Genomic DNA, 12,975 nt, shown 5'->3' on the forward strand with positions numbered 1-12,975 from the left:
CAATAGAACTCAATGAAGTGTACAAGTATGAATATAGTTCACAGCCCATTTTATTCCTAGTTTGGTTTTTAAATTTCTTTTTCTCATTTTGTTAGAATGGTGAGACCTCAAACCACTTTTAGCTGACTTGCCTTCTTGTGTTTGCTTTTAGTTTTTTTGTAGGTTGTGAAATATATTTTCTCAGACCAGAGTACTACTTATCTATAATAATAAAATGCTAAGCGCACATGCGCACTCTCACCACGTGCTTCCCTGATCACTCGGGCTGTGGTGGTAGGAGTGCGCATGCGCGCCAGACAAGCCTCCCTGCTCTGTACCTCGCGCAATACGGCTCTACCGGCCGGTTTCTTTTTAATTTAAAAGACGCTGCAGCGGCTCCTCTCACGAGCCGCTCCTGCGTCGGAGAAGGCTTCCAACACAGGCGGCAATTGTGAGTGGAGCCGCCGGAAAGTTAAACAAGCTCGCAGCAGGCTTGCCGGCTCCGGAACACTTGCAATTACCATCTCGGTGGCGGCTTTTTATTTTTTCTGCCTCGACACCTTCTACGCCTCTGAAGGTGATTTCCAGCTGGGGAGGGGAAAGGGAAGCAGATGGTCAGGGCCCGGGCTATTCGGTCCGTGCAGCCGCCTTCAGGCATGGGAAGGGAAAGGAGCTGCCAGTGGGTACGCCCTGGATCGCCATCTTGGCGTCGTTTTTTTTTTTTTTTTTAGAGGTGATTTCCAGCTGGGGAGGGGGAGGGGAAGTGGATGGTCAGGGCCCGGGCTGTTCGGTCCATGCAGGCTCCTCTCCCGCAGTCTTGCCGGCTCAGGCTCCCTTACATGCAGGTGGGGATCGAGAGAGGCTCTCTGGCTTTCTGGCTCTCAGTCCACCACCCCGGTCCAGCGTCCCACCCCGTCCTACCTTTAAATTTATCTTCGGCAGCGACAGTCAGGCCGGAAAAAGAATTCGCGTCAGGAGGGGTGCGGGATGCGGCTGAGGGAACTTTTCCAACTGGGTGGGCCTTGAGGCGGCTGTCGGTGGAGGGAACCTCTGATCAGGGGCAGAGCAAGGTAAGTGTATCATAGGGATAAGAAGGAGGAGGAGGGCAGAGCAAGGTAAGTGTATCATAAGGATAAGAAGGAGGAGGGGGAAGAAAAAGGCAGGGAGGCCTACTGCTGGACAGGGGGAGCAGGAAAGAGGTGCTGCTGGACAGGGAGGAGGTAAAACAAAGGGAGAAGGGCTGCTGCTCGATAAGGAGAGCAGTGAAGGAGTGGTGGTGGACACAGGGGAGGTAAAAGGAAGGGAAAATGGACAGGGGAAGCAGGCAAGGGGTGGTGGTGGACAGTCAAGGAAAAACAAAGACAGAAATACAGAAAGCAGCTAAGGAGAGAGAGAGAAAGAAATAAAGACAGACACACACATATATTCTAGCACCCGTTAATGTAACGGGCTATAAGACTAGTCATTTCTATAATGTTGTGCATTACATTTACCATGAAGAGACAATCCCTGCTCGACTGACTCTAATCAGACAGACAAGCAGGATCCAGGGTTGCCAGATGGTAAAAAATTATCTAGCCCAATTGATGCCAAAAAGAAGCCCAAAAATAATCCAACCAATTTACATTACATTACATTAGGGATTTCTATTCCGCCATTACCTTGTGTTCAAGGCGGATTACAAGTGGTTTGTCAGGACATTTAGGGAGTAGTTTGTACATTTCTTTTAAGTTGCTAAGGATTACATTTGATTTGTCATAGTATTAGAAGTACATATGGAGTAGTTGCAGGTGATGCTTGGGACATTTCTGATTGAGTTAGTTCGGTTTTATGTGTTTTTTGAATAGAAGGGGTTTTATTTCTTTTTTGAAGGTTTTGTAGTCTGTGGTCGAGGTCAAGAGGTTGTAGAGTTGGAGGTCAAGTGTTGCAGCTCGAGTGGCTAGGAGGTTGTCGTACAGTTTTTATCTTTTGACGTTTTTGGTTGGAGGGTGTGTGAATAGTGCATGGGTTCTCCTATGTCTGGTTGAGGTGGATTGAATTAGTTGATTGTTCCAATAAGTTGGGCTGTCTCCGTTTATTGCTTTAAATAGTAGGCAGTAAAATTTGAAGTGTACTCTTGCTTGTATTGGGAGTCATGGTATGCCTCTGTGATGTGGTCGAATTTCTTCAGTGAGTAGACCAGTCTTAGGGCTGTGTTTTGTATTGCTTGTAGTTGTTTTATCATGGTTGCTGTGCAGGAGAAATATAGTATGTTGCAGTAGTCTATGAGACCTAGGATTACGGATTGCACCAAGAGTTGGAATTGTTTTCTGTCAAATAATTTTCTGGCTTGCCTCAGGTTTCTCATGACTGCGAATGATTTTTTTTATTGTTTTGTTGATTTGTGGCTGCATTGTACAGCCTCTGTCTATTAGCACTCCCAGGAGTTTTAAAGTGGGTTGGATGTGGTATGTTGTAGAGTTTATGACAAGGTTTGTTACGGTTGTGGTTTTGTTATTTTTGAGTAGGATGAAGTTTGTTTTGTCCTGGAGTCTTGACTGCTTTTCCTCCATTTTTTTTCTAGTCTGCATTCTTTTTAGTAGTAGTTCATTGTCAAACCATTTGTAAGATTTTCTATGGATTCTGGTTTTGGTCTTTTCTGGAGCTAGCTCATCTAGGGTTGCTGCACTTAGCTGGTTCCATTGTGAGATGAAGTTTTGGGGGTTATAGTCTTGGATTATGGTGTCTGTTTTCATCCAGAATATGGTGGGGTGGATATGCTTACGTGAAATGTAGGTTATTTTTTTGTGTGTTTGGTTTGCTTTTGTTGTTGGCCCAGGTGATATTGAAGGAGTATGTATAGTGATCTGACCAGAGGGAGCGATAGCAGTTTCCATTTGATGTGTGAATTTCTGGTTGTGTGGGTTGTTGGGTCATGCAGGCTGCAATGTCGAGTTGGTGACCTTTTTCATGAGTGGTTTGAGGGTTTAATATCTTGTATGTTAAGGCCTCAAGGTAAGATAGTAAGATTTCAACTTGTTTGGAGGCTTGGTTTTCGAGGTGGAGGTTTAGGTGTCCTAGGATTAAGTTGTCGGTAATGAGTTTCGGTAGATAAACTCTTCGAATTTTGGGTTTGTTGTGTTCCAGTTTCCTGGTGTTATGTAGCAAAGTATGCAGTTTAGGGTGCCTGAGTTGGCAGGCTAGTAAGTCCATGTATGGGGTAGTAATTTTGTCTTGTATTTTTAGGTCGATGGTGTTTTTGGCTATGTTGGTAATTCCTCCTCCTCTTTTGTTTTCTCTGCAGATCACTATCATTTTGTATCCTTTAGGGCAAACTTCTGTTATTCTGTGGTCTGTTTCAGAAGTAAGCCAGGTTTCAGTGAGAAAGAGGCAGTGTAATTTTTCCTTTTCTATCCATTTTTTTATGTTCTGTTTTTGGGCCTATGGCTTTTATGTTTAAGTACCCAATAGTTGGTTTATCTCGCAGTTATATTCAAAGCCTCAATATTAAGGCTCCAAAAACAGCAAGCCTGGATACCTCAGTTCTATTTCATATAGCATCCAGCCTCAGCCCCACCACTCCACTGCTTCAGAAAGGCTTTTTAGCTAGGAGAATTACGTGAGATTGATGTAGTTTGTTGGTTCACTGTGAGTTGTAGATGAGCGATCTTTGGTGAGAGTGCGTTTTGGTCTTGTAGGGGTTAGTCGGTCTTCTTCTTGTTATTTGTGTTTTGGGGTGGTAGATGTAGGTCTGGTAGTTTGTGTTTCTGTTATGATTCATCTGGGTGGGTAGAGAATTCCATTAGTATTTGATATAGCTGGTATTGGGAAGATATTGTTTGCTGTTGCCTTCCAGTTAGCTAGGATCAGGGCAATCAGTAAGATAGCTTGTGTGTGTTTTTGTGGTGTAGTTAACATTTTGAGAGTAAGCGTGTCTGGTAGTGTGATTGTATGAGACCAAACTGTAGGTTGTAGGTTGGTTAGGTGGAGGTTGAAATTGTGGTAGTTCGGTCGCTTCTTTGTCACTTCACAAAGGTGCTCGCTGAGGTGCCTTAGATGGTGCACCGAATGGCTGTGCGCCATTAGTGTTGTGCCTTCCAATTTAATACCAAAAAACCTATCTATGTCCTTATTGTACTGTATTTTGTTTATATATTATTAGCAAGTTTTGACAAATTGTGGACGTGTCTCCAAACTCACGTCTATAGCCTTTGGACATCCAAGTGCCAATTATCGCTCATTAAGACCCTTAAATTGCTTATTAACCACTTAATTAGGACACAAGTCCTGCATCACTTTAGGCGGGACTTAGGCATCCTTTATACAGAATCAGGGCCTAATTGTCTAGTGGTTTACATTCAAGTACTTGGTCATTTGTCCCTGTCTGTCCTGGTGAGCTCACAATCTATCACGTACCTGGGGCAATGAAGGATTGAGTGACTTGCCCAGTCATAAGGCTGATCAACACCAGACAAAAACTGAAGCCCAAAACTTAAGTCTGCTTTGAAATTGGGGGAGCATGGCAAACAAGGCAGTTGCACTGAGCCCCACTGCTCCAGAAGGCCCTTGTGATCCAGCATTTCTTTCCCCTAACCTTCCAGGTCTACCTTTAACACATTTAACACATTTCTCTTCATATGGAGTTGCAGTCATGGCAGCATAAGCTTTCCTTATGCTGCATTCCACCCATGTGGAAAACAGGAACTAGAGAATGACAACTGGCAATTTAATTCAATGATTAATTCAATGATTTAGAAAAAAAACTACAGAAGCTGCTTGTGGATTTAAAAGAACTACTGTTAAAGTGTTTTGTTTGCATTTGATGTGGCAACAAAAGTCTTGTCTGCTGAGCAGACTCCTGTCATCTGTAATGTCCCTCCATCATGTGCCCAGCTGCTTAAGCATCTTACTGTTACTATAACAGATTATCGTTGGCATCACAGAGCATTTGCAACCTTTTTAATAGACATTTTCCTGTTCATCCACTACACAGTTTAAGCTCTCTTCTACACCCAGTCCTGAAAGACAATCCAGTTACCTTCCCGAGTCAAGTAAAAACATAGGCAACTGAATCTTTGGGAAGATTATACCAAAACCAGGTCAAAATAGAAGGCTGTATTTGCAATGTGTAAACAGTTGTACAGAATATTGTCATTTTTTATACTTTATTAAAAAGATTTAAATATAAAATCATAAGTACAACTTGAAGCCTGTGCAAATGAGGCTAGAGTCCATGGGGACGGGGCAGGGATGGGAACAGAGCCTGTGTGCGCAGGGCTAAGCTTTGTCCCCGTGTCATTCTCTAACAGGAAGTTGCATCAGAAGGGGGCAGAACACAACAGAAGCTCAGAGGCAGCATATAAGACTTACTGTTATGGCTGCAGCCTCATATGAAGAGAAATGCATTCAAGACAGACTGGGAAGGTGAGAGAGGAGGAAGAGATACTGGACCATAGGGCTCCCCTAGAGCTGTTTTAAGTGGCCTGTAAAAGAGGGAGGGGAGTTTGAAAGGGAGGAGGGCATGCCAGACTGGGGATGGAAAGGGGGGATTGGAGGAAAAAAATGACACGAACAGAGGGGAGAGCAAGATGGTGGTAGTGTCCCTGAGTTTCTGCCACTCTCCCTCTCCTCTTGCATGAGAAAACAGAACATAAGTGGCAGCAGCTTGGCAAATTCTGGGTACCAGATCAAAGAAAGAGATCATCAGCTGGTGAAGATTGGGTATCCCTGCCAGCCACAGCAAGGAAAACAGTTAATTTTGGGGGTGGGGAGGGGGGGGGCTGACACCAAAGTGGAGGGGGGACATAACTGGACCTACACTACTGATTGTGTTCAGTACAAAAGGAAGTGCATTTCTGGCTTTATTTCTCCAGTGTTGTAGTACTTGTCTAGGTTAACTTCTTGGGATTCTCAATTCAATTTTGGTCTTCCTATTTCTAATTTGTAAACGCTTATTCAAATGGATCTGTCTGTGGTTTGTGCATGTAAAAGTTGTTGTGTGTAGTAATAATGGAAGGTGGAGAGATTGTGGAAAGAGAGCAGGGAGATCAGGGGGTCCTCCTTAATTTCTGCCCTGGGCTCCAGTATGTTCAACACTGGCCTTGTGCGATTTCCTTTTGAAGATTCAGGCTGCAGCAGCTTGCTTGTCTGTACAGTTTGTGTTACTCTGAATAGTGATCCTACAACATGTAAATAAGCCAAAGGTTTTGGAGATATTGTCTGTCTACAAGGACATCACCTTAAAGGTCATAGGTGTAATATTTCCCAGAAGCCTTAAGGTACCTGAATTGTTACCTGGCTTTGCCATTGTTAGAAGCAGAATAGTGGGCTAGATAGACAAGGTACTTAGGAAGTATATCAAATACAATATACTTGAACTTTTGGCTCAACTTTTGGCAATGATTTCCAAAGATTATGGTTATTGCCATCCTAAGTAGGGCTATGTATTCCAGCCATGAAATTGTTAAATTGCTCTGATGCTCCAGTTCCTCTTGAACTATTTGTAGCATAGCTATGTAAACTTTGGGGGTCAGTATTGATTAGGATTCCTAAATATCTCATTCTTATTTCTGTGATATAAAAAAGGAACTGCTCTCACATTTATTTATGATTCACCTAAAACCTAGGCAACTTGCAATAAAAACATCCAAAATTATTAAACAATCCTTTTCAATTACTTTGATAATAACAACAAATTTCTCTGAGTTCAGCATCATATAGAAATCCTGTTGTAGTCTCGAGACTACAACGGGAACTCACGACAGCCATTTTGATGACAGCTCTGGACGAGGCAGGAGCATTGGAAGATCGCTCCTGCCCCGCGTCACTGCTAGACCACCAGGTAAGATCCGGGGAAGAAGGGGGGTGGGTCAGAGTCGGCTGAAAAACGTATTCGTGATTTTTCGCAATTTGCAGGCCGGCTCTGCACCTAACCCCTGCAAATACAGAGAGAGAGAGCTGTAATTATGTTCACTTTTGGAAGTGGTATTTTCCTGGAGAGTTTATATAATAGCAGCCTCCAGGATATGGACATATGTTGGTTGTTAAAGACAAATGAAAAGCCGTTCTTACTGTTGGAGATTGAAATAAAGTTTTGCTATTGTTTTTTTACTTATGCTGGTAACCAGAGTGCATAGTGTCTGTCCTAAGAAGTTGACTACCGTATTTCCCTGCATATAGGCTGCCCATCTGCATAGGCTGTACCCATGTATAGGCCACAGAAAAGGGCGGCCTATGTTTAAAAACTGGAAGATAAGCCGCCCCATGGTATTAGCCACAGCTTATCTTCCGATATCTCCCCTGCCTTTTAAAATCTCCCCACCCCACGTAACTTTTTTGGAGCCCCCCTGGATGGCGAATTTCCAGTGGTGCAGGGCAGCCGCGATCTCTGACCTGCCCCCGCACCACCCGCTGAATGGCTGATGTCGGCTCTCGCGAGACTCGTGAGAACTGACAGTCACTCAGCAAGCGGTGCGGGGCAGGCCGGATGCCGAACAGATTGCGGCTGCCCTGCACTACTGGAGATTCACTGTCTGCCAGACTCCTAAAAAAGTACCGGGGATGGAATTATGATTAAAAATTTTTATATAGGCCACCCCATATAACTAAGTCACGCCCCATACACGGGTTTGTAAAACCCAAGTATAGGCCACGGCCTATATTTGGGGAAATATGGTATTTTCCTGCCAAGATTAAGAACTACCACTTTGTGCCTAAATAACTGATTGCTTGCTTGTTTTATAGTAACATAGTAGATGATGGCAGATAAAGACCCGAATGGTCCATCCAGTCTGCCCAACTTGATTCAATTTAAATTTTTTAATTTTTTCTTCTTAGCTATTTCTGGGCAAGAATCCAAAGCTCTACCCGGTACTGTGCTTGGGTTCCTACTGTCGAAATCTCTATTAGAACCTACTCCAGCCCATCTTCACCCTCCCAGCCATTGAAGCCCTCCCCAGCCCATCCTCCACCAAATGGCCATATACAGACACAGACCGTGCAAATCTGCCCAGTACTGGCCTTAGTTCAATTTTTAATATTATTTTCTGATTCTAGATCCTCTGTGTTCATCCCACGCTTCTTTGAACTCAGTCAGTTTTACTCTCCACCACCTCTCTCGGGAGCGTCTTCCAGTCCACCACCTTGTCCGTAAAGTAGAATTTCCTAACATTGCCTTTGAATCTACCACCCCTCAACCTCAGATTATGTCCTCTGGTTTTACCATTTTCCTTTCTCTGGAAAAGAATATGTTCTACGTTAATACCCTTCAAGTATTTGAACATCTGAATCATATCTCCCCTGTCCCTCCTTTCCTCTAGGATATACATATTCAGGGCTTCCAGTCTCTCCTCATATGTCTTCTGGCGCAGGCCTCCTATCATTTTCGTCGCCCTCCTCTGGACCGCTTCAAGTCTTCTTACGTCCTTCGCCAGTTACGGTCTCCAAAACTGAACACAATACTCCAAGTGGGGCCTTACCAATGACCTGTACAGGGGCATCAACACCTTCTTCCTTCTACTGGCTACGCCTCTCTTTATACAGCCCAGCATCCTTCTGGCAGAAGCCACTGCCTTGTCACACTGTTTTTTCGCCTTTAGATCTTCAGACACTATCACCCCAAGGTCCCTCTCCCCGTCCGTGCATATCAGCTTCTCACCTCCCAGCATATACGGTTCCTTCTGATTATTAATCCCCAAATGCATTACTCTGCATTTCTTTGCATTGAATTTTAGTTGCCAGGCATTAGACTATTCCTCTAACTTTTGCAGATCCTTTTTCATATTTTCCACTCCCTCTTCGGTGTCTACTCTGTTACAAATCTTGGTATCATCTGCAAAAATGCACAGACTTATTTTCTTTTTGACCTGAGAGTATTGGGGGGGGGGGGGGTGAGTGCACTAATCTAGATGTTGCTGCCCCAGCACTCGGAACTGAACATTTGTTTTCTTTTGCTGTTGTGCTTTACTACCTGTTTTAGCTAACATTACATCAAGCCTGCAGGACTTACAGAGGAACTAAAAAACTTTGAATGGAACTTATCTTTTGTGAATGCTGAATTTTGAACTTTTTTTATTTTCTTTTTCCTCTGTGCTGAGCACACATTGTGCTGAAAGCCTGAAGACAAGTTCAAGGCTGAATCAAGGCTTACTGCCATTCTGACCAACTATTTGAAGCAATTTGTCTTATTGTGTTGTGAAAGAAACCCTGTAATTTTTCAATTCTCAGTTTGTGAACTGTTTTCTCTTTTTTTCCATTTTTGCACCGTTTGAATGCTATTGAAAAGTCACATATCTTTCTGAAGTTTATTTGCCTCACAATAAACTTTATTTTGTTTCACGTGATGAACTTTTGCAATGCTGGTGTTTCTGCCTCTGATACCTGGTGCACCCCTAGCGGTCACTGGGAAAATTGCCACTTGCACCCTCAAGCCAGTCTTCATCTTGGAGTGCCTGTGACAAGATATACCCCACATATCACATTATCTATGCAGGTTACAATATATACATACACAGACTAACAAACAAGTCGAGGATAAAACTAGGAGAAAAGGAGCAATAAACCAGCACAGAAACAGAGAAATGATCAACCAACTGCTATTAAAGGAATTACCGTTAGAAATCACTCAGTTTACAGTTCCCCAATCTTTGGGATTTTGAACTAGCCTCACAAAATGATTTTTAATAAATGCTGTATTAAAAAAAAAAAAAGCTCTTTGGCCACAAGCTATGCACTAAGAATCAGGCTGCTCTTTCAAAAGCCAAACAAACAAAAAAGATTATGCACACAAGGCTGGTCCACAGTTCTCCATCCTAAACTTGGACAAACATGCTGAAGAAGATAAGGAATACATGCTAATTCATTAGCATGTGAGGAAAACAGCAATACATTTTCTGAACAAAACTTAGCATTATCCCAGGACAAGCAGGCAGCATATTCTTAACGCATGGGTGACGTCACCGACGGAGCCCCGGTACGGACCTTTTTAACTAGAAAGTTCTAGTTGGCCGCACCGCGCATGCGCGAGTGCCTTCCCGCCCGACGGAGGAGTGCGTGGTCCCCAGTTTCTTCGTTTCCGCGGAGCGAAGAAGACGCATGTGTTTTCAATGGCCGTTGAAAAAATCAGTTTCTGCCTTCCCGCTCGCGTAAATTTTCGTTTTTCTTCTATTTTTTCCCTTCAGTTTACTTTACTTTTATTTTCAAAAAAAAACTCATCGACTTTTCTTTATTTTTTCAGGCCGGCCCCGGCGGGGCCTGTTGCCACCATACAGGCCTCCGGCTTCGATTTTGCGGAGGCCGTGTTTCCCTTCATGCCCCCTCAACCGGGCTTTAAGAAGTGCCAGCGGTGTGCACGCCCGATCTCTCTCACCGACCCGCACAATTGGTGCCTGCAGTGCTTGGGTCCGGAGCATCGGGCTGACACCTGCACCCGCTGTGCTACTCTTAAAAAGCGCACATTGAAAAATAGGCAGATCCAGCAAAATATTCTTTTCGGTACCGGATCTGCCATGGAATCTGCCGCGACATCGATGGCACCTCAAAAGTCGACACAGACTACTTCGACGACGCCGGATCCTCCTTCGGGGTCGCTGGCCCCAGGTAAGCAGGCTAAGAAGCCTTCCACTTCCCTTGAGCACCCTCCCGGCACCGCACCGACCCCGCAAACGCTCCGCTCCAATATCGGTGAGTGCCTCGTCATCGGCCTCCTCATCGCCGGAGCGGCACCTATGGTACCGAAGAAGAAAAAAGCGGTACCGGTGCCTCCCCTGGACGACCGCATCGCGGCCATACTCCAAGCCCAATTGCAAGAACAGCTGCAGCAGCAACTCCAGCAACTGTTGCCGGCGATGTTAGCCCCACACCTTCCGGTACCGGACCGGTCCGAGCCTCGCACGATCCCATTGTTGTCGACCCCCCTCGGTACCGCTTAACACTTCCATGCCGGTGCTCTCGGCTGAACCACACCGTTCCCAGCCTACGGTGCAGGCCCGCTCTGATACCAACCCTTCCCGGTACCAGGCACGGCACCGGTCTTCCTCTCCCGGTACCGCCTCGGTACGCTCCGGCAAGACTCTCTCCAAGACCCGCCATTCCGAGCCCTCTACACCGATGTCCCGCCGTGCGCACCCCGACATCAGGGACCCGGACTTATGGGAAGAATCCCCGCACGGTACCGAGGAAGACGCTTCGTTGACAGACGAGGAACCCTCGGTGGCTGATACCGGTTCAAAACCCGAACAGTCCTCTTTCACCAAATTCCTCAGGGAGATGTCGACAGCTCTTTCCATTCCCTTAGAGTCCGACTCTAAAAAGTCCCAGGCTTTTCTCGATGCCCTAGACTTTGAGCAACCTCCCAAGGAATTTCTTAAGTTACCCGTCCACGACATCCTACGGGAAACTTTTTATAAAAACTGGGAGAACCCCCTCACTGTCCCCGGGGCCCCTCGCAAACTGGATAGCTTATACCGAGTCATTCCGATCCCAGGGTTTGACAAGCCTCAATTGCCCCATGAATCTCTCCTGGTGGAGTCCACCTTAAAGAAAACTCTGGGCTCCAGTGTCTATGCCTCCACCCCTCCTGGCAGAGAGGGGAAAACTATGGATAAGTTTGGCAAGCGCCTTTTCCAGAATGCGATGCTGGCCAACAGGGCAAATAATTACACCTTTCACTTCTCCTTCTACATGAAGCATCTGGTGCAACAACTCTCCTCCTTACAAAAATACATTCCTGAACGTAAGGTCCCCCTCTTCCAACAGCAAATTTTCAGTCTGCTCCAACTCCGGAAATTCATGGAACGCTCCATTTATGACTCGTTTGAGCTGACCTCTCGAGCATCTGCCATGGCTGTTGCCATGCGGCGTCTGGCCTGGCTGAGGGTTTCTGACCTCGACATCAACCACCAAGACCGCCTGGCTAACGCACCTTGTCTTGGTGACGAACTCTTCGGGGAGTCCCTGGACTCAACAACCCAGAAACTCTCGGCACACGAGACCAGGTGGGATACTCTGGTGAAACCTAAAAAGAAGACTCCGCCTGCTCGCCCCTTCAGACAGCAGTCTTCCTACCAGCGCAGGTTCTCGGCCAGACCTCTCAACCCGCCACCTCAGCAACCTCGCCGACCTCGTCACCAGCATCAATCTCAGGCTCGCTCCCAGTCTCACCAACCTGCCAAGCCTCTCCCTCCATTAAAACCATCTTAACCCTTTTGACTCTTTTCTCCAGGGCATGGCCAGTCTCCCACCATCATTGCCTCTTCTTCAGCCTATCGGAGGACGCCTCCAACTTTTCCTCAGCCGTTGGGAGGTCATCACATTAGACCAGTGGGTCCTCAACATCATTCGCCACGGCTACTCTCTCAACTTTCAGACTCTTCCACCAGACAGTCCTCCCAAAGAGTCTGCTTTCCGCTTCTCCCAATCCTCCCTCCTCCTGAGGGAGGTCCACTCCCTCCTTCTTCTCAACGCCATCGAAGAGGTACCCTCAGACCAAAGGGGTCAGGGATTCTACTCCCGCTACTTCCTGGTTCCCAAGTCAGGAGGCCTCCGTCCCATCCTCGATCTCCGGGACCTCAACAAGTGTCTGGTCAAGGAAAAGTTCAAAATGCTCTCCCTTGCCACGCTTTACCCTCTTCTCTCTCAACACGACTGGCTATGTTCCCTAGACCTCAAAGAGGCCTACACTCACATTCCAATCCATCTGACTTCACGTCGCTACCTCCGATTTCAGATACAGCACCGCCACTATCAGTACAAAGTGCTACCCTTTGGCCTCGCATCATCGCCCAGGGTGTTCACCAAGTGCCTTATTGTGGTGGCGGCCTTTCTCAGATCTCACAACCTCCAGGTGTTCCCCTACTTGGACGATTGGTTGGTGAAAGCACCTACGTCTCAACTTGTGCTACAAGCCACTCAGCACACCATCTCCTTCCTCCATCTCCTGGGGTTCGAGATCAACTACCCCAAGTCGCATCTGCTTCCCACACAGCGACTTCAGTTCATTGGAGCCGTTCTCGACACCAC

The sequence above is a fragment of the Geotrypetes seraphini genome, chromosome 5, assembly GCF_902459505.1.
Source record: "Geotrypetes seraphini chromosome 5, aGeoSer1.1, whole genome shotgun sequence".
Classification (NCBI taxonomy): Eukaryota; Metazoa; Chordata; class Amphibia; order Gymnophiona; family Dermophiidae; genus Geotrypetes; species Geotrypetes seraphini.